Raw genomic sequence first — 26843 nt, forward strand, 5'->3', positions numbered from 1 at the left:
TGCTCATAGCTCACGACATATGTTTATTTTTGTAGTCTGATAGTTTTGAATAAATACATAACTAGTTGTCTTGCCAGTCTTGGAGTTCTGTATATATATTTTTGGACAGCTCTCTATCTTTTACACATACATATATTTTTTTAATCCCGTCGTGATACAATGACATCATCAGTCAGTTCAACCATTACACAACCAAACAAAACACTTAAAGGACAACCGACATCACTTGTTTTGTTTCCTAACTGACATCAGAAAAACGTTTTATAGTATCTAAAATACCCAAAACACGCAGTATGATGTTTTTAGTCAAATGCAAAACACCAATAAAAATGAGTAAAAGTGTCCCAAAACGTGTTTAAAAAGTACTTCAATTTGAATCCGGAAGTGGCCAGTTTCAGAAGGTCTCGCCCACATGTTCGTGATGTCACAGCAAGACGTCTTGCCTTGCTGGAGAATCAAAACAAATCCAGTTATGAATGTGATTCAAATAGTTCTGAAGAGGAAAGCATACATGTTTGCAATCGATTAACGAATTTATTCCGTGTCATTTTGAGGCATCAGGGGTGGGAAATGTCACACCCAAAAATGGCAGAAAATGACGACAAAGCCGTGTAAGGAATTAATCAGCCCATTTATTAATTCCTTACATGGAGCTTTGTCGCCCTCTTCTGCCTCTTTTTGGTCCTACACGAAGTTTTCAGACCAAAGTACAGCAAAATGCATTGACGTGATGGAAGGACTGCTACAATGTGTCCTTTTTTTTTCGATCAGGGGCGTTCCTTCAGTGACGTAACGTGAGGACTCGTCACCAACTCAAAAACAAGACCTCCGGAATATTCAGCGTGAGTCTTAAAAAACGTAAAATATTGCTATATGCGGTGGGATCTTTGTAAAATACGCTCAGTAGAAGTCATTTGAAGCCATTTGACAAATTATGGACATAACTTGTCCGGAGACGTCGGTTGTCCTTTAATGGATGGACACAGTGGCTTATCTGAGCGATTGTTGTTCCTCCATGCTATTCCGATGGTGAGCATCACCTCCATTTTTCTTCTCCCCCCCCCGTCCTCATAAATACACTTGTGTTCCCTCCGTTGTCGCCGGTTTGGCAATAGCTCGTTTCTCCGCCGCGATTTGAGACATCATAGCGGCGAACCAATTCTGTGTAACCTCGCAAGGACAATTAATAACGTCGCTGTTCGAGAGTTCATTACCAGTCAGGGGATGTTTTTTTAATGGCACACGCATTCTCTCGCTGTCCTTACGGGGCTGTTTTTCTGCTACATTTTTTGAACGGGCCTTTTTTTTTTTTGTACTCTTCATCATTTTGTGGCATGGACAAAAAGCTGATATGGTCCCCTAAAGTAATCAAGGGGTTCTTGAGAAGCAGATGAGCTATTAGCTTAGCCGGCATTTGATTGGCTTTTTTTTTTTTTTACATTCCCAAGAAACTCAAACTGATTGATATGTGGCTACCAGTTCAGACACATTTGTTGTTGTTCTTCTTCTTCTTCTTTTTCTTCTTCTGCTTCTTCTTCTTCTTGTTGTTCTAGTTTTTGTTTTTGTTCTTGTTTTTGTTGTTGTTCTTGTTGTTCTTGTACTTGTTGTTCTTGTACTTGTTGTTCTTCTTCTTCTTTTTCTTCTTCTGCTGCTTCTTCTGCTTCTTCTTGTTCTTGTTTTTGTTGTTGTTCTTGTTGTTCTTGTACTTGTTGTTCTTCTTCTTTTTTTCTTCTTCTGCTGCTTCTTCTGCTTCTTCTTCTTGTTCTTGTTCTTGTTCTTCTTGTTCTTGTTGTTGTTCTAGTTCTTGTTTTTGTTCTTGTTCTTGTACTTGTTGTTCTTGTACTTGTTGTTCTTGTTCTTGTTGTTCTTGTTCTTGTTGTTCTTGTTCTTCTTATTCTTATTCTTATTCTTATTCTTATTCTTATTCTTATTCTTATTGTTCTTATTGTTCTTGTTCTTGTTCTTGTTCTTGTTCTTTTTCTTTTTCTTGTTCTTTTTCTTTGTCTTCTTCTTCTTCTACGTCTACTTCTTGTTCTTCTTGTTGTTCTTGTTGTTCTTGTTCTTCTTCTTGTTCTTCTTCTTCTTCTTCTTCTTCTTCTTCTTCTTCTTCTTCTTCTTCTTCTTCTTCCTCTTCTTCTTCTTCGTCTTCTTGTTCTTCTTCTTCTTGTTGTTTTTATTGTTGTTGAGGGTTTGGAAGCAGTGCTCAACCAGTTGCTGTTTCTTCTGTTGTGTGTACATTGGCCACCAGGGGGCATTACAATAGACATAATACGCGTAGATTGAGTGGCTAATAAACAGAAGACTGTTGAAAGTGAAAGACATATTCATTCATTTTTTAAAAATCATTTTTAGATTATATGCCTGTGATTATTCATGTATGCTATTTATATATATTTTGTTCCTGCTTATGTTTGAAAATACTTTCTAAAGGAATGCTAGTTTTGTTAGCTCATCTGGAGCCTTTTGCATTGTGGGTTAGCATTAAGCTAGCAGTGTTTTAGCAGCGATGTGGTTTGGTTAAATACATGTTATGTTTATTTTTGTATTTTTTTAATCCCCTTTCTGGTGTGCCATTTGATGCGTAGCTTTGAGAATATAATGGAACATTGCGACTCCATCATCCGTTACTTGAGTTTTTTTCAACAAAAATAGCAACTATAAAGTGGTGATAATGTCATTGTTGTTCTTTTTTTTTTTCCTGGTATGAATCACACTCAAGTGCTTTATATCACGTGTTGCGCTCCCCGTGAAATGAAGGTACTTATGTTATTTTACTTTTGAGGGAGGTCTTGCAATGGAGCCATGACTAACAACAGTCTGTAGCTCCAGCACTTTAGTTAGGAGCCCCAAGGAACAAGAAACTGCATTTAATTTCAAAGTATGCTCATGTGATCTTTTCACTGGATTTTTGCTCTTTTGACGATAAAACTTCTTATCAGTCGCCTCACACCTGTGCTACCCCGAGCTGCCTTCCCCCACCCCCATTATTGTGCTTTTGCTGTCCAGGACAATCAGGCCCACGCTTCAAGCTAAATGTGCGCTGTTTTATGGCTTATGGCTTTTGAAAAGTGGACCACTTAATGGATTTTCATTCGGTTGTTCCTACCGTCTGAAAACTTGTCATGGATGCTTGAAAGTCTTCTTAACATAATGCGTTCGTTACGGTGGGATGGGCTGTATTTTCCAACGAACAGGAAACAATGATTAAAATTATATATTACTAAATATTTCTAGGTCGGCATTTCCCAGTTTGTGCTCATGAATTCTCCAGGCTGCAACACATTTTGGCTGTTAGCTTCAGTTTTGTAGGAGGCGTTTGGGGTGAGGCAGTAATTTCTTTATTTAGCATCTAGTGGGGCAAAATCCCTGATGAGATACTGTGAATTACACAAAGAAATACAATGTTTAATTGGCATACTTTTTTGGAGACCAAACAACATTAACAATTAGCAGGTCGATTCATTTTATTTATTTATAGTGTGTGTGCGTGTGTGTGTGTGTGTGTGTGTGTGTGTGTCTGTGTGTGAGAGAGACAGCCTGTTCCATACTTAAAAACATAAATAAACATTTGCTTTATTGATGCCGTTCTCAGTTGATGTTTACTAAGCAAAAAAAGTAGCATAAATAGCTAGCTTAAATAACTAGCATCAATGTTTCGGTACTTCTATCGCAGTGGCTTTTTGACCACAAATGCTGCAATAATATATGGATATGAAATATAACAACAGTCATTGAGATATTTATTTGTTATCCTTTCAAAACAAACAAAAAAACAATATTACTGTGTTTTATTCGTTAACACTCATGCGCAAGTACACGTTCATTACTGTATGTTTGTATTCTACTGCCCCCTGGTGGTAAAGTACATACAGCCAAAGTGCTGCACCATTTCCATTGAATCATTATTTTTGTTCTCAGTTGATGTTTAGTAAGCAAAAAAAAAAAAAAAAAAACTAGCATAAATAGCTAGTGTAAATAACTAGCATCAATGTTTCAATATTTGTAAAGCAGTGGTTATTTGACCACAAATGGTACAATAATATATGGACAGGAAATATAACAAAACCTATTGATATATTTTTTATTCTTTAAAAACAACAACAACAAAAAACAATGTTACTATGGCTTACTGCATAGCACTCATGCGCAAGTATGCATTCATTATGTATGTACTATACTGTCCCGGGTTTAGTTTTTTATTCTTTGGGTGACGATAAAGCGCTGGCCATGGCCTCTGGCAATGTTTCCCTTCCGCAAGGGGGCAGCATGTTCCCTTTTTTCCATGTTAGCGCTTTTGTTCCAGCTTCAGCTGTTGTTAAAGCGCTATATAAAACAGTATGTATGGATTGTATTGTATTTTGGACAGCCACCATCATTTCAAGCTTATATAACTCCAGACCCATATTATTTAGGAATTAACTCTTTTTTTTTAATGAAATAAGAGATTCTAAGGTTTCTTACGCTGCATTGAATGTTTATGTAGTCCACAGGTGTCAAAGTCAAGGCCCGGGGGCCAAATCCGGCCCCCGCATCATTTTTTTCGGCCCGCGAAAGCAAATTAAAGGGATGGAATTCCATGACGCTTGCTAAAGACCGAACCAAAAGTTCATATTTTTGGATGTAAACCGCAATTACAGTCATTATTCTTGACTTCAGATTTGAAAACTAGCTATTCGTTAAATTGTTGTGCACTCTATTTATAACACGAGGAGTGGATTAAACATTCAATGGCTTCCCCAAATTCATAACGGCCCTCGAGAGAAAACCATGACTACAATGTGTACCGTGGCACCGTTGACACCCTTGATGTAGTCCAACAACTCAATATTCTGTGTGTCCTGGAATTTTTGAGTGACAATGACAAAAAACCTGGCGCTGGAGAGGACACATTTTTGCACTTGTCTGGCAAAGAATGAGTTAAAAAAAAACGTTTTTCTTCATGACAAAAAAACGCTACAAAATTTACACTCTACGGCTCCCAAGCCCAATTGACATTATTTTGACAACATTTTCTGTGTAAACAGATTATCAGTCATTAGTTCTTGGCATTCATTCCACTCACTACACTCCAAAACACAGATAAATGTGCTTACATCCAACGTTGGGTGGCGCCAGAGAGCAACAAAGAGAAAGCGAGAGAGAGGGCGAGCAGAGCAGAGCCAAGCGAGCGACTCACAGGTTGTGTGTCTCCCTTTCCAATTCCACCGTCTTTCCAGTGGCATGAATGGATGTGCGTGTGTGAATGTGTGTGTGTCTCTGTCTCTCTCTCTCTCTTTGTGTGTGACCATGTAATCCACCCGTCAGGAGCAACGACGCTCACCGGGAAAACTCCCTCGCTACTAGGAGCAACACACCATTTTCCAGAGTTGCCCGGACCCTTGAACGCATCACTTCAACTTCAGCCGGCGCGCTCGGGAAGAAAGTGAACCGCACGCCGTCAACCAGGCAGGCTGCCTGCCTCGGGGTGGGGGGGCTGGTGGGGTGGTGGTGAAAGAAGATTATAGACCGCCGGGATTGGGGGTAGAGGTGGGAGTAGGGGTTGGGGAGGCGACCCCCTCCCCCTCCACCCTTTAGAAGATTATAGGCTTGAGCACATGTGAAGGACATATACCGAAGAGGATTAGGTCATGTGGACTGCTGCCTACTTGTCATCGCTCCCTGTTCTTGTCCTCTGAACATTTGCGCAATGACCTTTGACGCACTTGGAATACGACGGACGCGCCTTTAAGGTAAAACAATACTATTTTATTTTGAAATCGCAAATGATAAATAGTGGATTGTTTTAGCCTGACGTCCACGTTTTGTAAGCACATTTCTACAGTCGACAGTTAAAAAAACATTTTTTATTTTATTTTGTTTTTTTTTAATTGCCATCTTTATATCACCGGCTAGTTACACGCTTATTACCCACGCAGCGTGTTGCATCAAGTGTCCCGGAGAGGAGACACTTAACCGGAGCAGCGGTGGCTGAAGACAATTTGCAGGGCAGGCTCAGAATTTAAGGGCGATCGATACTTGCGAAGATGCGTTCAAGTGTGTGTGATTAAAAAAGAAGGGGGGGGGGGGGGTTGACCATGCTGTCATCTGGCAAAGAAAATATGATGCAACAGCATGATTTATGTTTTATTTTGGGGACGATTTAAAAAAATATATATTTTATTTTTTTAAGGCAGAAAAATTGCATAACTTGTATGCCAAAAACAGTAGCGTAGTAGGTGCAAATGTTCGTTAAAAAACTGACTTGTTATACAAATTTTTTTTTTCTTGTTTGGCTGCCGATAAAGCGCTGTTCAGACCTCTGGGAATGTTTTTTTTCCCCCTTCCACAAGGGGGCAACATTTACCTTTTTTACCTTGTTAGCGCTTTGTACCAGCTTCAGCTATTGTTAAAACGCTATATAAATCAATATCTATGTATTGCATAGTATTTTGGACAGACGCCCTCATTTCAAACTCCTATAACTCCAGACCCATATCATTTAGGAATTAACTCTTTTTTTTTTTCTGATGAAAGAAGTGAATCTACATTTTCTTACGCTGCATTGAATGTTTATGTTGTCCTGAAACTCAATATTTTATGGGTCCCGGAGTTCAAATGACAATGACAAAAACCCTGGCACTGGAGTGCACACATTTTTACACGTGAATGAGTTAAAATCAAATGTCCTTCAAAATGAAATACAACTGAATAATTGGGAGGGAAAAAAACATGCACAATTTGGCTGTTTCTTGGTGTACCACCAAAGGGAGTCTGGTGTACCACTCGTATACTTTGAAAATCACTTGTCGAAGCCACAGACAGACGGCCCGATAAAAAATGTATGAGTTTGTCTATCAAAGAAAGTGAAGCTTTCTTTGACCCCCCCCGCCCACCAATAAAAATAGTCCCGTCGTAAAAGTTAAAGTGCACGCACATTTAGATTTAACTGAACATCCCGAGTGCACTTAAAATTCGCCGTCGTAATAGTCAACCGGTATGAATTTCGTCTGGATTTTACCAATCCAACAACACACATCATCAACTTGGCCTTTGGAGGAAAATATATGCCTCCCCCCCACCTGCAAAAGTACATTGATATTACGTATATCGTTTTGGTATGAGATGGTGACACAAAATGGGGAACACCACCAATCTACACCAGGGATTTCAAACATATGGCCCTCGGGCCGGAACAGGCCCCCAAAGAGGTTTGATCAGGCCCGCAGGATAATTTAAAAGTGGGGAAAAAAATGTAAAAACGACATGGAATTGATATTTTTAATGAGGTGCAATTCAAGGATTGTCCACTAGAGGGTAGAGTGGTACTGTTTTGATTAACATAGAAGAAAACAGTGTTTTTTTCCAATCTCGGTCCTTTTTTTTTTCAACCGCGGACTTCAACACCCTCATTAGCCAAAATGTCATTATCCAAACGGTGCAAAGTTTACACTGAAAAAGGACCACGTCATATTTTTTCAAAGAGATGCGTGGCAAACCTTTGTACTTGGTGTGTTTTCAACACGTTTCTGTATTTTGGTTATTTATAGCATATATGGTATCATTTTAATGCTCAGGCCCACTTGACATCTACCGAGGCCATATGCGGCCCACCATGTCAAATGAATTTGACACCCCTGATCTACACAATCAGCGACCTATGTTACATCATCCACGTTAACTCATTCACTGCCAGACGATGTGCAAAAATGTGTCCACTGCAGTGCCAGGGTTTTTGTCATTTTAACTCAAATTGCGGGATCCACAGTGGCAATGGCAAATAATGTGTGATAGCTTTTGCCACAAACGGTATAAAGTCATTCTCACCTGAAAATAGAGAACTTGTTTCAAACTACTGGATTTTCTGGTGTATAAGACGCACCCAAATGCCTTAATTTTCTACCCTGCGCCTTATATGAAGGTGCGCCTTATATGTGAAGTATTATTGAGCCCCAACATGTCTCGCAACTACTGTCAATGGCCACTATTTGCTCCTGTAGAAGTAGTACGTAACCCCAGCCTCTACTGTAGTGTACTTTAATGTGGTGTGCCTTATTTGGAAATCCTTTGTATATTTATATATTAGGAAAACTTTCAAGTCTTGGAAGGTGCGCCTTATACTCCGGTGCACCTTATATACAGAGATTTTCAAAATACACCATTCATTGGAGGTGCGCCTTATACTACCGTGTGCCTTATACACCGGAAAATACGGTAATGCGGTATATGTTTTTTTTGTAAAAACATAGTGTCACATGTAAATAGGCGACCAGAGAATTTCCCTCATAATGATAAAACAAAACTCCACGTAAACTTATAGGATTAAAAAAAACAACTATATTTTTGTCTAAGCTCTCAGTTGTCCATCGATGAGAAGGTTTCTTCAGTCGTCATCTGTACTTCTTTGAAGGTGTCGGACGTTTCGCTTCTTATCCAAGAGGCTTCGTCAGCGAACTAAAATCTTGGTGGTAGTTTTGGCCCTATATATATATCCCTGCGGTGCCAGACTCTGCTATGATTGGTCCCTGCTCTCAGGTTGGGGGGGAGCAGAGGACGACTCCCTGCGGCTACACGGATTACTTCTATTGTCCTGACTGATTACTTCTATTGTCCTGTCTGAGTATGGGGTCTACGACTGGCCTGATTGCCCCATTTGCTCTGGTATCACCTCATCAGCATAACTAAGCCTATGTTGCCTAAGTAGTTGGTTGTAGGAACTATACAAATTGAACCTCATCCCACCATGGCGATTTAGTGAAAAAAAAAAAATAGTTCGCTGACGAAGCCTCTTGGATAAGAAGCGAAACGTCCGACACCATCAAAGAAGTCCAGATGACGGCTGAAGAAACCATTTTTTGTTTTATATGACCAACATGCAACGATAAGAAAATGGGTACCGTATTTTCCGGTGTATAAGGCGCACTCAAAAGCCTTTATTTTTTTCAAAAGATGACCCTGTCGCCTTATATTTGGAAAAAGTTAGAAAATACATCATTCATTGGAGGTGCACCTTGTACTCCGGTGTGCCTTATACACCGGAAAATACTTTAAATCACTTCTACTATGATACAGCTTGACAGATGTGCGCATCTCTGTTTTGATCCAAAAAGTACAAAAAGACCCAATGTATACTTTTTTGACTTTAAAGCAATCGTATTCGCAAATCGCCGCCTTTTCATCGGCATTAGCGAGTTTCCCGTCGAGCGACAGGAGCTCATCTAATCGAATGAATTTCCAAATAGCGTTAGCGTATCTTGGCGTAACATCGCCTTCTCCTTCCGATGAGTAAAGCCCCTCCATGATCCTGTTATCCTGTTCTTGAAAGATGTGTTTCACATTCCCTTTTTTCTCTGATGTGGATTTAGGTTGGAGGGCGAGTAAAGCCTTGCTACACATGTGCGGGGAATCTTTAAGAACTCATTCACTTGCCAGATGATGTGCAAAAATGTGTCCACTCCAGTGCCAGGGTTTTTGTCATTGCCACTTGAATTCCAGGACCCACAGAATATTGACTTTTAGGACTACATCAACATTCAATACTGTGTTAGAAACCTTATACCACAGGTGTCAAAGTCAAGCCACTGGGGCCAAATCTGGGCCCCCCAAATCATTTTATTCGGCCCGGGAAAGCAAATCAAACTTGTGAAATTCCATAATGCTTGAGTCCGAATCAAATCCAGCAGACATTTAAACATTTTTTCCCCAAGCCATTAACTCTTTGAACAGCAGCCCAAATGGAACTGTATAGTTCCTCTTTGCAATTTTTTGATGATGATACTAGTGCAGCGTGTTCGACCGGAAACAAATTGCTTGTGTGTTCTACATACTTGGCAATAAAGATGATCCTGATTCTGATTCTGAACATTTCAAATTTACGTATTTAAAGGACAAACGACACCTCCGGACAAGTTGTGTCCATAATTTGTAAAATCACTTCAAATGACGTCTACTGAGTGTATTTTACAAAGATTCCACGGCATATAGCTATATTTTACGATTTAAGACTTGCGCTGAATATTCAGGAAGTCTTGTTTTCCAGTTGATGACAATACCTGACGTGACGTCACTGAAGCAACGCCCCTGACCGAGAAAGCGACACACAATGCATTTTGGGTACTTTGTTTGGTCTGAAAACTTAATGTTGATCCATAGTTGATGGCGAAATTAGATGGAATACACATAAATAATGCGCTGTTGAATCGTTGTGTGTTGCACAAAAGTCTACTATTTCATACTAGTTGACACAAATTCCCAGCAGACAAATCAGCCCATTTTCAACGGAGCTTGGGCGCCATCTTGTGCATTTTCTTGTACGCTACATCGGAGTCCTGACGGCTCGAATTGATACGCAAGTACTTCTTTAATCGATTGCAAACATTTATGCTTTCCTCTTCAGAACTATTTCAATCATATTCATAACTGGATGAGTAACAAGAAAGCATCTTCTCCGAATCTGAAGCCATTGTTTTGATTCTAGAGCAATGAAAGACGTCCTGACGTGACGTCATGAGCAAGGGGGCGGGACCTTCTGAAATTCGGCATCTCCGAGGTCATTTTGAAGTAGTTTTGGGACACTTTAACTAATTTTTATTGGTGCTTTGCATTTGACAAAAAATATCAGCCTGCAGGTTTTGGGTATTTTAGATTCTATAAAACATTTTTTTCTGATGTCAGTTAGGAAACAAAAAAATGTGTTTTATTAATTAAAAATTAATTGTAAAAAATTACATATTTTTTTTTTTAATCGTCCCAAGAATAAAACAGAAGTCATGCTGTTGTCATAAATTCGGGAATGGCAGTGAATGAGTTAAAAAGGCTTTTTTTTTTTCAGTCACGCGACGACCAGTCTCTTTCCACGGGCGCACGTTTGGCTTGTGTGTGTGTGTGTGTGTGTGTGTGTGTGTGTGTGTGTGTGTGTGTGTATATGTGTCGGGATATGGGGAGTGTATAAGACCTGAAGAGCAGTGCCAGTTGTGAAGCCGGCATTGATATTCCAGCCGTGTCTTGCTCCATAGGCAGCTCGTTGTCACGGTTTGCTCGCGCGGTGGGACGAAGCATGATCAACGCTCGCTAGGGGAGGAACAGGATGACTAATTTTATTGAATATTAAGAGAGGGGTAGGGGGGATATGCTATGGGAAATTGGCTTGTTTACAAATAATCGGGTCTGTCCACCCTACGAAGTGTGAAATGGAACGCCCGCGTGAATTGGAACAATTTTAGTCTTTTTGAGGAGGAAATGGCTCTGAAATTGCGGCGTTCGAAATATTGCCGGATTGTAATGTGACATCATGCAGGTTCGACGCCGTTTCTACGTGACGATTCACAATTTGTTAGCAACGGTCGGGCTGGATGGAATCACCATAACCGGTCAGAAGTAAAAGCTGTGAACATCCACATACAGTGATACCTCGGTTTACGAACATTTTGGCTTACGAACTTTTCAGTTTACAAACGCTAAATTTATGAAAATTTGACCTTGGCATACAAACTATTTTTCGGGATACACACGGAGCTGCCACAGTGAGTGATGTGTCGTTCGCGAACGAGCCCGTTCTCCGAAAAGAAAATGGCAGCCGGCTTGTTTTGGTCCTCTATTCCCCGCCCCCAGTCGTCGGTTAAAGCCACGTGATTGGTCAAGAACGCAACAGTGAGGGGGAGTGTTTTAAACATTAAAGAGACAGGCAGACGACAGTGAGAGAGTTTCAACTTTGATAGTTCAGAGTGTAGACTGCAAGGTTAACCGATCCCATCAATCAGGCTCCACAAATAACCCTCACAAGCCATCTGTACACTTGATGCAAAAAGCTATCAACCCAGCTAAACAGAACACAATTGATGAGGAACTAGATACAATTATCACAGAGAAATCACCTACAAGGGATCATTCCTCAAGATGGTGAAAGAAGTAGGTCAAGTTCCTCAAGTGTTTAATACTGATGAAACCGGCCACTCCATTCCATCAAGCCATCAACGACCATCACAAAGGTAAATAAAACCACTTTATTACATAGTACAGTTTATTCCTTTAATTATAATACCATAGCACATTTACTATACATACAAATGTGTATTTAATGTAGTTTTAAGGCTTAGAAAATTAGAAAAAAATAGAAAATTATGTTGTATGGGGACCTGGGAACGGATTATTCTCATTTTAATGGTTTCCTATGGGAAATACATTTTCGGGATACACACTTTTCGCCTTACACACTCTGTCTGCAAACCAATTAAGTTCGTAAGCCAAGCTATCACTGTATTCTCATTTTGACATCGGTGAAATTGCTCATTTGCAGATTTTGCTCACGTTCCCCCCAAAAAAAACAACCCAGAAAGTTTTGCTTTGTTGCAGGCAAGGAGCTTTATTTAGTTCGGCCATAGCCTTGTCAAATTGAAAAAAAAGTGCTTTGACGCCAACTTGAAGGAGCTCGAGGCTCTTTTCAACTGCCTTGATCTTTGTATTCACTGGACAAATTAGCATTAGCGTTATTAGCAGACTTGTTTATTTATTGCTGTCATCATGCGGGTACTATTTGTGTTTGGCTTTTGTCATGAAGTGTCGCCTTTACGAGTGAAAATTTAACATCCCTGATCAGAAACATTCAAATAATGTTTCCGACTCATTTTGATGTGATGGTTCCTCTCAGTTTGGCGTGATGACAGTAATATGAAATAAATGCCATAACTGACATTAACTCATACACTGCCAGATGATGTGCAAAAATGTGTCCACTCCAGTGCCAGGGTTTTTGTCATTTTCACTCAAATTGCAGGACCCACAGAATATTGAGTTTTAGGACTACATAATCATTCAATACAGTGTTGGAAACCTTCAAATCTCTTCTTTCATCATCAAAAACAGTTAATTCCTAAGTTATATGGGAGTTATCTGAGATCGAAATGGGGGCGGCTGTAAATAAATACAGTACAATACATGCATATTGATTTATATAGCGCTTTAACGACAGCTGAAGGTATAACAAAGGGCCAACATGGAAAACGAAGGGATTACGATTGCCAGAGGTCCGACCAGCGCTTTATCGGCACCCATAGCAAGAAAAAAAACCCCCGAACATATTCGGGAATGGCTCAACTCCACGTCATATTTACCAATTCCCGAATAAATTCGAGAATGGCAGTGAATGAGTGAATTGGTTATAACACGGCCCTGCTTGAGCATTACTGGGTGCAGATGATCACATGACTTTTCTTGTCCAATCAGTGTTGTGGGAAATTTCGACTGTTGTGATAGCAAATCATCCAACTAAAAAAAAAAAAAAAGTATACTTATCTCTTGAAATATTATATACCGTATTTCCTGGAATATAAGGCGCACCTTCAACGAATGACGCATTTAAAAATGTTTTCCATACATCGGGTGCACCGCATTATGAGGCCAGCTTTTTAAAAAAAAACAACATATTTTCTTTTAGGCCTGCCTTACAGTGCAGAAAATGCAGTATTTTTATTCTGTTTAAAAAAAAAAGTTTTAAATATATATCTGAATTGTTTGTAAAAACACTGCTAGATGCATGTAGTTGATGCTTTTTGTGCTTTAAAAAATATATTTTTTATTAATATTTATTAATATTTTTTTGGACAACTTGATGCAATTGCAAACCTCCTCAAGGGTTGCCGGGTTTGCAGTTTTGCATATAAAGGGATCGCGGATGGTAGAGTAGCGGGTGGATGGGTGTGTGTGTGTGTGTGTGTGTGTGTGTGTGTGTGTGTGTGTGTGTGTGTGTGTGTGTGTGTGTGTGTGTGTGTGTGTGTGTGTGTGTGTGTGTGTGGTGGTGTGTGGGGGGGTGTTACACTACCCCTTTTGTAGGCGCTCAGAGTAGTACTCTGTTTGCATCAGAGCAGATTGTTTACATTTCTTTATGGTGACATTTAGCGGGTTGATGACATTCCTCTGGTTTGACCTTCCAGGATACTGATTGGGGGTGGAGGGGTTATATGTTTGTTTCATTCACTAAGCACCTCTTAAACCCCACGTGGCTCTTTCATTTTCACTGACTTGCAGCATGACTGAGAATGAAGAAGTTTCGGAAGCGGCTCTGTGCATCCCTGGTTTTCTCCTTTTTTTTTAAAAAAATACAGTGATAGCTTGGCTTACCAACTTAATTGGTTCCCAGACAGAGTGTGTAAGGCGATAAGTGTGTATCCCAAAAATTAGTTTCCCATAGGAAACCATTAAAACGAGAATAATCTGTTCCCAGGTCCCCATGAAACATAATTTTGTACTTTCTAATTTTCTAAGCCTTAAAACTACACAAAATATACCTTATATTGTGTATAATAAATGTGCTATGGTATTACAGTAAAGTCTCGTTATATCGATATTCAAGGGAGTCCGAAAAAATATCGATATGACCAGGACTATCGATATATCCGATGTCGATATAATTTTCTCCGTGCGTGCATAGAAATAGACTTTACTGTATCCGATGTTATAAGAAATAAACTGTAACTGTACTGTACTGTATAATAAAGTCGTTTTATTTACCTTTGTCATGGTCGTTGATGGCTTGATGAATGGAGTGGCCGGTTTCTTCAGCATTAAACACTTGATGAGGAATGTAGCCTTCTTTCACCATCTTGAAGCATAATCCCTTGTCGGTGCTTTCTCTGCGATAATTTTACCTAGTTCCTCATCAATTGTGTTCTGTTTAGCTGGGTTGATAGCTTTTTGCATCAAGTGTACAGATGGCTTGTGCAGGTTGTTTGTGGAGCCTGATTGATGGAATATTTTAACCTTGCAGTCTACACTCTGAACTATCAAAGTTGAAACTCTCTCACTGTCGTCTGCCTGTCTCTTTAATGTTTCAACCACCTCCCCTCACTGCTACGTTCTTGACCGTTCACGCGGCTTGAACCGACCAATGGGGCTGTGGAATAGAGGACCAAAACAAGCCGGCTGCCATTTTCTTGTTAGGAGAACGGTCTTGTTCGCGAATGACACATCACTCAGTGTGGCAGCTCCGTGTGTATCCCGAAAAATAGTTCGTATGCCAAGGTAACATTTTCATAAATGTAACATTCCGAAAAGTTCGTAAGCCAAGGGGTTCGTAAACCGAGGTATCACTGTATATATGTGTATATATATATCTTTTGTGTCTTTGCATAGAAATAGTTCGATATAACCGGGACTTCGATATTCGATTCGATATAACGAGACTTTACTTTATATCTTCTCCCTCTACATCGTCAGGTGCAATCGTGGCACACTGTGTGGCCGTTTGGCGTCCTCTTGAAGATTTATGGTCAGCCGAGTCGAAAGATTTATCTGTCCCGAGTGCATGAAATTGCAATGCTCTGCAGTATTGCGTCCGGGGGGCCGGCGTGGTTGACTGATTCACCAAAGGCTGCTACAGTGGTAGGGAGGCACCAAAAAAAAAAAAAAAAAAAAAATATATATATATATATATATATATATATATATATATTCAGGTCGACGTGACCAAGGCTTTGTTTTTTTTTTTCTTTTTCTTTAATGCACTCTTTTATTGGAAGAAAGAATGGAAACAAGCACCAAGGAGCAACCGCTAGGGCGCCACAAAAAAACCAAAAAAATCATACAAATAACATTTTGAAAAATAGCTCATACTGCAAAAAGTTTACAAGCAGTTTCAGGAGGACTATTCCTACAAGGATGTCCGAACTCGGCTGAGAAGTCGCTGCATGTCATTTGCACGTCATTATTTTCACTATACGGTATATATCCGAATATCCGAAAAAATAGTTCATTCTAAACGTCTGTGTAAGCTCTCAGTCGTACAGAAGTGGTCCATCGATGAAAAGGTTTCTTCAGCCGTCATCTGTACTTCTTTGAAGGTGTCGGACGTTTCGCTTCTCATCCTAGATGCTTCTACAGCGAACTAAAGTCTTGCTGGTAGTTTCGGCCCTATATATCCCTCTGCTATTATTGGTCCCTGCTCTCAGGTTAGGGGGAGCAAAGGACTACTCCCTGCGACTCCACTGATTACTTCTATTGTCCTGACTGATTACCTCTATTGTCCTTCCTGAGTATGAGGTCTACGACTGGCCTGATTGCCCCATTTGCTCTGGTATCACCTCATCAGCATAACTAAGCATATGTTGCCTAAGCAGTCTGTTGTACGAACGATCCAAAGTGAACCTCACCCCACCTTGGCGGTTAAGTGAAGGGTTATACAATATACACACCTGTATATATATTTTTTAAATCGTACCAAGAATAAAACGTAAGTCATACTGCAAGAAAAAAAAAACCGAACTAATTCGGGAATGGCGTTCTACGTCATTTTTTTCAATTCCCGAATACATTTATGAATGGTAGTGAATGAGTTAAAAAAACGTAAAAACGCCTCGGCTAATGACCGTCCGTGTCCCCGTGTCTTCTTAAATTGACAAACATTGACAAAGGCAAGTCGTATCACCTCTCGAGTGCTTGTTGTCAGCTCTGTGTTTATTCTTGACGACGCCGGTTGTTTGCACTCTAGACGTAAAAAAAAAAAAAAAAAAATCATTTGGAAGATAAGGTGCTCTGCCGTGTGACACGGCACTTCAAGTGGATTTAGTATTACGCTCCTTTTGCAGGGGCTCGAGTAAGTGATGCACCTGCCGGGTCACTCGGTGCATCCTGAAAGCCAGAGTCGTAGATCAGTGTGTCCGTTGGGTGCCACGTCCCCAATTGCGGATCTGAGCGAATCATCACATTGAAAATTATCACGCCGCGGTAAAATGCGATGATGGATGTTTTTTTTTTTGGTTATACCAGACTCTCGAAACCCGGAGCGCTTCCTTTACGTTTCATTGACAAGTAAACATTAGCGACTTAGTGAAAAACTGCATTCACGAGTGAAAATTCCCGTCGCGTTTTCACTTCACGAGAACTCACGTGCACTTGAATGTGATGATGGACTTTTTTATTTTTGTTTAAACCGGAATCGTGGAACCCGGAGCGCTTCCTTTACGTTTCATTGACAAGTAAACATTAGCGACTCAGTGAAGTGCTGCCTTCATGAGTGAAAATTCCCATCGCGTTTTCACTTCACGAGAACTCACGTGCACTTGGATGCGATGATGGACTTTTTTATTTTTGTTTAAACCGGAATCGTGGAACCCGGAGCGCTTCCTTTACGTTTCATTGACAAGTAAACATTAGCGACTCAGTGAAGTGCTGCATTCACGAGTGAAAATTCCCGTCGCGTTTTCACTTCACGAGAACTCACGTGCACTTGGATGTGATGATGGACTTTTTTATTTTTGTTTAAACCGGAATCGTGAAACCCGGAGCGCTTCCTTTACGTTTCATTGACAAGTAAACATTAGCGACTTAGTGAAGTGCTGCATTCACGAGTGAAAATTCCCGTCGCGTTTTCACTTAACGAGAACTCACGTGCACTTGGATGTGATGATGGACTTTTTTATTTTTGTTTAAGCCGGAATCGTGGAACCCGGAGCGCTTCCTTTACGTTTCATTGACAAGTAAACATTAGCGACTTAGTGAAGTGCTGCATTCACGAGTGAAAATTCCCGTCGCGTTTTTACTTCACGAGAACTCACGTGCACTTGGATGTGATGATGGACTTTTTTATTTTTGTTTAAACCGGAATCGTGAAACCCGGAGCGCTTCCTTTACGTTCCATTGACAAGTAAACATTAGCGACTCAGTGAAGTGCTGCATTCACGAGTGAAAATTCCCATTGTGCTTTCACTCCATGAGATCTCGCGTGCACCTGGATGCGATGATGGACTTATTTTTGTTCGTTTAAACCGGAGTCTCAGAACCCGCAACGTTCCCTGTACATTCCATTGACAAGTAAACGACAGTGACTCTGTGAAGTGCTATCGCCACCAGTGAAAATTCCTGGCGTGCTTTCGCTTCATGATGATTCGGTGCACAATGAGTCACAAGGGTAGCTCCGCCCCTTAAAGTCTTAGTCACCAAAAGTTTTTTTTTGTATAAACCGGAGTCTCGGAGCCTGGAACGCCCCCCTTACGTTCCATTGACAAGTAAACCTTTGCGACTCAGGAGTGAAGTGCTGCCTTCACAAGTGAAAATTTCCGGCACGCTTTCGCTTCATGAGAACTCGCGTGCACCAGGAGCCCCTTGGTAGCCCCGCCCCTTAAAGTATTGGTCACCAAAAGGTTTTTTTTTTTTAATTTAAACCGGAGTCTCGGAACCTGGAACACCCCCCTTACGTTCCATTGACAAGTAAACTTAAGCGACACGATGAAGTACTGCTTTGACGAGTGAAAATTCCCGTGGCGCTTTCGCTTCATGAGAACGCCTGTGCACAAGGAGCCACCTGGTAGCCACGCCCCTTAAAGTCTTGGTCACCAAAAGTTTTTTTTTTGTTTAAACCGGAGTCTCGGAACCTGGAACGCCCCCCTTATGTTTCATTGACAAGTACTGTAAACCTTAGCGACTCAGTAGTGAAGTGCTGTCTTCACGAGTGAAAATTCCCATCGCCCTTTTGCTTCTTGAGGACTCGGTGCACAATGAGTCACTGGGTAGCCCCGCCCCTTAAAGTCTTGGTCACCAAAAGTGTTCTGGTATTGCAACCCGCACTGTTTTGAAATGGGCGGGGTCACTCGTGGCTCATTTGCATGAAGTCAAACAAAAGGACTTCGATTCAGGCTAGCACGAAAGCTCCAAAAACACTTAAAAACGTAGTTTAAACATCATCATGATGGATCGGATGCAACTGCGAAGCCGCAAACAGGACGAATTGATCCCATTATTCATTTTTTTCACCCCCCTCACTAGCCGTAAATGTCAAAATGCCTCACTTTTTTTTTAATGTATTGACTTTATATTTAATTTTATTTATTTATTATTTTTTTGTGACACTACAATGCAATTGCGTTTGTTTATCAACATTTTGGAACTCTTCATTTTAAGGAAATGTGCATCCAGAAACACATTTTGGTGTTGCATTGTATGATGAAATATAATAACAAGAACAATACAATACCAATACTACTACCAATACTACCAATACTGCCAATACTACCAATACTACTAATACTACTCATACTAATACTAATATTAATACTACCAATACTACTAATACGGATACTGATACTGATACTGATGCGGATGCTGATGCTGATGCTGATGCGGATGCGGATGCGGATGCGGATGCTGATGCTGATGCTGATGCGGATGCGGATGCGGATACTGATCAATTTCATTTCTAAGCGCCTTTCAAAACTCTCAAGTTCACTTTACCGTCACATGATCAGTTTTTATGTGGGTGAGCAGCGGCAGCCACATGCGCCAGCGTTCACTCAACCCGGAATAACTCAAATACAGTAAAGTCTCGTTATATCGATATCGGATATATCGATAGTCCCGGTTATATCGATACTATTTCTATGCACACACGGAGAAAATTACATGCAAACAGGCTCTGATATATCGATAGTCCCGGTTATATCGATATTTTTTCGGACTCCCTTGAATATCGATATAACGAGACTTTACTGTAATTCTATTGTATGTCGGAATATGGAATGTTCATGACGAGTCGTGTTATTCCGACATGCGCAAAAGCTCCTCATCTGAGATGGATTTAAGTATTAGACAATGGCCCCCTAATTAACAGTGACCCCTCCCGAGGGGTTGATGTTTGGCTATATTCAATCAATAAATGCCTATAAAAGACTACAGCTGCTGGCTTGACCGCAGGGTAATGCCCATTTAATGAGCATGAGCATATTTCCATGATAGGAAGTGAGCAGCAGGTCGCCTCTCGCCTCTCATTGTAATTGTTTAACGCACAAACGGGGTCAAAGATATGAAGGAAGTCAGTGGGGGGGAGTATAGGGGGGGGGGGGGGGCATAACTTTAATATGCGCTCATATATGCGTTAAATATTTGCTCATGATTTCCCTGTCGGAAAAGCAAACATCGTACAGTGTAATCTTGTGAATTAACATACAATAAATATGGCGCCAGAAGGATAAATATTTGTGCTACAGATGAGGAAATATTGACTTTTTTTGGGGTTTCATCACCCGAGTTGACTGAATTGATTAATTTTGCTCGACCTTGTTTATAATGACACTGCGCTCAAATCACTCGACGGGTTTGTGCTGGTTTTACAAAAATGTGATCTTTTTTTTTTATAATTATGATAGCATCTCCCAGTTAAATGTACAATTACAGTTTTAATGTACAGTGGGACCTTGGCTTACGAACTTAATTGGTCCCCAGAGTGTGTAAGGCGAAAAGTGTGTATCCCAAAAATTAATTTTCCATAGAAAACCATTAGAATGAGAATAATGCGTTCCCAGGTCCACATAAAATATCATTTTCTACTTTCTAATTTTCTAAGCCTGAAAACTACACCAAATATACCTTATTTTATGTATAATAAATGTGCTATAGTATTATGATGAAAGAAATCAACTGTACAATAAAGTCATTTTATTGACCTTTGTGATGGTCGTTAATGTCTTGATGGAATGGAGTGTCCGGTTTCCTCAGCATTAAACACTTGATGAGGAACGTTACCTTCTTCTTTCACCATCTTGAGGAATGATCCCTTGTAGGTGCTTTCTCTGTGATAATTGTATCTAGTTCATCAATTGCGATCTGTTTAGCTGGGTTAATAGCTTTTTGCATCAAGTGTACAGATAGCTTGTGCGGGTTATTTGTGGAGCCTGATTGATGGGATATTTTAACCTTCCAGTCTACACTGTACTTTTGATTTTTTCAAAGTTGAAACGAGTCTAAGTTTGACTGTTTTCTCTCCATTTTCTAACCTTTTTTGTTTGTTTTTTCTTTTATTTTTCACTTTTGTTTTTTGATTTAAAACTATCATCTCCCTTTCGTGTGTGTGTGTGTGTCTTCTTTCACTCTCTCTCTGTCTGCCTGTCTCTTTAATGTTTAACCCCCCCCCCCCCCCCCCCACCGCTAGGTTCTTGACCAATCACATGGCTTTAACCGAAGACGCCATTTTGTTTTTTGGAGAACGGCCTCACTCTCTCTCTGTCTGTAACCCCATACCCCACTGCTGCGTTCTTGACCAATCACGTGGCTTTAACCGAAGACTGGGGGCGGGGAATAGAGGACAAAAACAGTCGGCTGTCATTTTGTTGTTAGAAGAACGGGCTCATTCGCGAAAGACACATCACTCATTGTGGCAACTCCGTGTGTATCCCGAAACATAGTTCGTATGCCAAGGTAAAATTCATAAATGTAACGTTCGTAAGCCAAGGGGTTTGTAAACCGAGGTCTCACTGTAAATCGGAAAACACTATTTCATGGAATGTGGATTCATTTTATTCCACCGTTTACTTCATTCGCCTCATCTTTTCATTTGGAATATGAGGTCACGTTTGAATATTTAAAATTCTGCAATTGTCACATATGTTCTCTCAAGCCGGCCGCCTTAGTCATATTCTGTGTAAAACAAGAGGCAACTTATTAATCGTGTGAGTAATTTAGCGGCCACGAGAAATCTCCAAACAACAGTAGAGGGCAAATGGGATGATCTCCCGCGAGTAAAACAGATATATTATTCGACATACTTTGGGAGTGACATGATTAGGAATTCCGTTTTGTGAATAGAAAGTGTGTTGATCTAATGGAGGCTGTCGCGCGTCAAGAAAGAGGCTTTGGGAGATTCAATATTTGTGGATCAGCTTACAGCTGACATAAGTTTGTGATGACACACACACATGCACCTTTAAAGGACAACCGACACCATTTTTTGTTTACGAACTGACATCAGAAAAACGTTTTTTAGCATCTAAAATACCCAAAACACGCAGGGTAATATTTTTAGTCAAATGAAAAACACCAATAAAAATGACTTAGTGTCCCAAAATTACTTCAAATTGAACCCGGAATTGGCCAGTTTCAGAAGGTCCCGCCCCTTTGTTGGTGGTGTCACGCCAAGACGTCTTGCCTTGCTCGAGAATCAAAAAATTGGCTGCAGCTTTGGAGAACATCCTTTCTTGTTACTCATCTAGTTATGAATATGATTCAAATAGTTCCGAAGAGGAAAGCATAAATGTTTGCAATCAATTAAAGAAGTCCTTCCGTCTCATTTGACGCGTCTGGACTCCAATGTAGCGCCCAGAAAATGCACAAGATGGCGCCCAAGCTCCGTTGGAAATGGGCTGATTTGTCTGCTGGGAATTTGTGGCAACTAGTATCAAATAGTAGTCTTGGTGCAACACACAACGATTCACCATCACGTTATTTATGTGTTCTAATTTCGCCGTCAACACGGATCAACACGAAGTTTTCAGACCAAACAAAGTACCCAAAATGCATTGTGTCCTTTTTTCGATCAAGGGCGTTCCAAACGTGATGTCACGTAGGGGATCGTCATCAACTTGAAAACAAGACTTCCTGAATATTCAGCGCGAGTCTTAAAACGTAAAATATACCTATATGCGGTGGAATCTTTGTAAAATACGCTCAGTTGAAGTCATTTGAAGCCATTTTTCAAATGATGGACAAAACGTGTCCGAAGGCGTCGGTTGTCCTTTAAAATAACTCACAACAGACTGGGCTCATAATAAATTCTGGAATGGCAGTGAATAAGTTAAGTCCAGAGTGTGACCACTCAAGTCACTGAAACTTCTTTTAGACACGTGGACTTCATATTCTGCTTACTTAAGTCAACGCAGACTAATATCTTATCCTGGGCAGATGGTCTTGTCTGTACTTTCGTCATTCCTTTTTTTATTTAATCAACCCATAATCCAAAACATACTGAGCGCTTTAATCAGTCATCATTAAATAAGTCAAGACATTTCGGTGAGACAAAGAAAGGAAACTTGGGCCCTGCAGCCATCTGTAGCTTTTTTGTACAGTGATACCTTGGCTTACGAACTTAATTGGTTCCCAGACAGAGTGTGGAAGGCGAAAAATGTGCATCCCAAAAAATAATTTCCCAAAGGAAACCATTAAAATTAGAATAATCCGTTCCCAGGTCCCCATAAAACATAATTTTCTAAGCCTTAAAACTACACAAAATATACCTTATTTTATGTATCATAAATGTGCTGTGGTATTATAATTAAAGAAATAAACTGTACTGTATAATAAAGTCATTTACCTTTGTGATGGTCGTTGATGGCTTGATGGAATGGAGTGACCGCTTTCATCAGCATTAAACACTTGATGAAGAACGTAACCTCCTTCTTTCACCATCTTGAGGAATGTTCCCTTGTAGGTGCTTTCTCTGCGATAATTTTACCTAGTTCCTCATCAAATGTGTTCTGTTTAGCTGGGTTGATAGCTTTTTGCATCAAGTGTACAGATGACTTGTGCGGATTATTTGTGCAGCCTGGTTGTTGGGAATTTTAACCTTGCAGCCTACACTATGCCTTTGAACTATCAATGTTGAAACAAGTCCAAATTTCACTGTTTTCTATCCATGTTGTCACTCTCACTCTGTCATATGTTTCTTTAATGTTTAAACCACCTCCCCTCACTGCTGCGTTCTTGACCAATCACATGACTTTAACCGAAGACTGGGGGCGGGGAATAGAGAACAAAAAAAAATGTCGGTAGCCATTTTCTTTTTTGGAGAATGGCTTAACTCTCTCTTTGTCTGTAAACCCCCCCCCCCCCTCACTGCTGCATTCTTGACCAATCACGTGGCTTTAACCGACGACTGGGAGCGGGGATTAGAGGACCAAAACAAACCTGCTGCCATTTTCTTTTCGCAAACGACACATCACTTATTGTATCCCGAAAAATAGTTCGTATGCCAAGGTAACATTTTCATACATTTAACGTTCGTAAACCCAAAAGTTCGTAAGCCAAAGGGGTTCGTAAACCGAGGTATCACTGTATTATGAATAAAAACGGAAGAAAAAGCTTGAACACACACACACACAGAAAATCAACTATCATACGGAGGAAGATGCCCTGGGGTTTATCCAGGTTAAAATCTGAAATTGTTTGACCTCACGGGTGTCTGACTGTTAGTCCAACAGTGAACTTTTTTTTTTTTTTTTTTTTTTGAAGATCAAGAAACATCAAGTGTGTTTTCAGCTCAACTACTCTGGAGATGAGCTTCCCGCACTTTGTGCCTCCCTCAGTCGGCATGTGTGTGTGTGAGAGAGTGTGTTTTTCTGAGATGAGGTTCACCAAACAAATGGTTACCCCCATGGACGTGTGATGCAAGGGCAACCATTTGACCCACAATAGGTGTTCTCGCAGGAGTAGTGGTAAGAAGGGGGGGAAACTGTGAGAATATTTTACCATTTCATACTTTTTATTTTTTTATACAGTGATACCTCGGCTTACGAACGCTTTAGCTAACAAACTTTTCGCCACAATAAGTGATGTGTCGTTCGCTAACGATCTGGATCTCTGAAGTGAACGAGGAGCTGGAAATGGCAGCCGACCTTGTTTTGCTCTCTATTCCCTGCCCCCCAGTCTTCGGTTAAATAGAAACACAGAGCTGAACATGAACAGGAAAGGAAGCCGACAGAGCTGGAAACAAAAAAAAAACTAAAGTGAAGAAAAAAAAAACTAATGTGAAAAGGTGAGAACGTGGATAGAAAACACAGTGAAACTTGGACTTGTTTCAACTTTCTCGATAGTTCAAAGGCAGAGTGTAGACTGCAAGGTTAAAATATCCCATCAATCAGGCTCTACAAATAACCCACACAAGCCATCTGTACAATTTGAGGAGAAGACAAGCAAGGGAACCAGCTATTAATGAAGTTTGTAGTGTGTCTGCCTGCATCTTTTGCAATATCACAACTTCCAAGATGTACAACCCAGAGTTTATGCAAAAAGCAATCCATTCCATCAAGCCATCAACGACCATCACAAAGGTAAATAAAACGACTATTATATAGTACAGTTTATTTCTTTCATTACAATACCATCTTACATTTATTATACATAAAATACGGTATATTTTGTGTCATTTTTCAGTCTTATTTAGTAGGAAATTCTGTTTGATGGGGACCTGGGAACGGATTATTCTCATTTTAATGGTTTCCTATGGGAAATTAATGTTTGGAATACACACTTTTTGCCTTACAACACACTTTCTGGGATCCAATTAAGTTCGTAAACTTAGGTAGCACTGTATGTATTTTTTATAGTTCTTTTGACTTCACCCGTCACTTTGTCTGCTTTGAAATTGCTTCACCGCTAGAATGCAGGAACCCACGCCTCCACCACCAACACTCCTTCCCCACCGTAGTTCCAAAAGATAAGCACTGCACTGTATTAAAAGGAAAAAAAAATACTGGGGATGTCAATCAAAAGAGTCACAGTGAGGAAGAGAGAAGCCTGACTGACTTGGATAAGAAACATTTACGCCTATGGGCAATTTAGAGTAACGCTAGCAGATAGCTAGCTTTTTTTTTTTTGATAGGTTAAATAAAATACATTTACAGTTACACTAAATCTAAAACAAAGAGAATTACAGTATATCTTGTGGATTTATGTAACAAAGAGGGTACAGAAAGTGGTTAAGAATGAATAAAGGTAAATCCAATCCAATTTAAAACAAAATCAGCTTGGCTTTCTGCTAGCTTAACGCTAGCATACAATGCTAAAAACAATCACGCGGAGTAACCCCTTTCGACAACAAGTATTCGAACCTGGACAGATATTTGAACCTGGATATTTTGGCTGTACTGTACTCACAGGCATATATTCTTTATCCTCTGTGAAGAACAGTGATGATTAATCAAGCGAACGGTGAATTTGAGTCCCTGTTATCATGCGCCATTTTCTTGAGTTTATAAGTTTCCGCATTTTCCATTTTATGTTGTGGGGAGACTGTCTTAATGTTCTTTCCATTCCATTGATTGGTTTATTGATACAACTATGAGGTTTTTGCCACAGTTTGTTGTCTCCGACACATTTTCTGTTCATTATTATCTAGGTATCTAGTTTTGTGCTAGGTAGATAGCCAGCCAGATAGCCAGCTAGATAGCCAGATACACTCTAGATAGATAGCTGAATAGCGAGATAAATAAAAAGAAGTGAAGAGAGGGAACTAGCCAATCACTGTATCACAAGCTGCTAGGTGATAAGAGCATACTGGCCAGAGCTAGCACACTGAACCTGTAGCGATCTACATAAGCAAATATATTGTTGTGTTATGTTAAATTAAAATAGCTATGTATCTCGCTAGCTACATAGATTTTGTATGTGCTATGTAAGCTATGTAGCTAGCCAGCTAGCTACATACTGTAGCTTTTGTATGTGCTATGTGCTATGTGGCGGGCTGGCTGTCTACATATATTTTGTATGTGCTGTGTAAGCGATGTAGCTAGCTAGCAGCTATCTATATATCTTTTGTATGCGGTATGTAGAGTGAACGCTGGCTGCCGCTGCTCACCCACACAAAAAAATACATGGCTGTAAAGTGTCCTTGAGAGTTTTGAAAGGCGCTTATAAATGGCATTTATTATTATTATTATTATTATTATCACAAATTACCTTGAAATTAGACAGTTTAAAATGTATGTTTAGGGGAAAGGAAATGTTTTATTTTAGCTAGTAAAATACTAACAGCATCATCCTCCCCCCCTCCCCCACAGAGCTGTATAACATTAAATATCATTTTCCGTCTTTATGACAGTCGAGTGCGCTTGTAAGATGTTATAACCTTACTTTGACACTTTATATCAAATATTTCATTAATCCGACCGAGCAAAAGCAGTTTTTGAACATGACAAGGTTCAAAAGGGGGCAGAGGAGGCAACGATGAGGCTTTTAATATAGTGGACAAGATTTTAGCTTTGGGTGTCGGTAGGGGGGCGCCGGCGTAGGCGCTGATGCTGACATAGACGAGGAATTACTTGTCGCTTTGAAGTTCATTTGAGAAGTACAATTAAAGTGAAAAAAGTCGGCTTTGATATCCTGACTGCTAGTTTTAC

The 26843-nt window shown here is 40.1% G+C and overlaps 1 protein-coding gene across 1 annotated transcript in view; it reads left to right on the forward strand.

The window, feature by feature from the left end:
• The first annotated feature begins 5172 nt into the window (after positions 1-5172).
• LOC148889666 (protocadherin-15-like) overlaps positions 5173-26843 on the forward strand; it is a 239531-nt gene continuing 217860 nt past the window's right edge. The window contains exon 1 of the mRNA XM_089011774.1: positions 5173-5729. The gene's annotated coding sequence lies outside the window, so the exon portion shown is untranslated. The remainder of the gene's footprint in view (positions 5730-26843) is intronic.

Source organism: Hippocampus bargibanti, linkage group LG13 (genome assembly GCF_051943395.1).
Source record: "Hippocampus bargibanti isolate YZ-2025 linkage group LG13, ASM5194339v1, whole genome shotgun sequence".
Lineage (NCBI taxonomy): Eukaryota > Metazoa > Chordata > Actinopteri > Syngnathiformes > Syngnathidae > Hippocampus > Hippocampus bargibanti.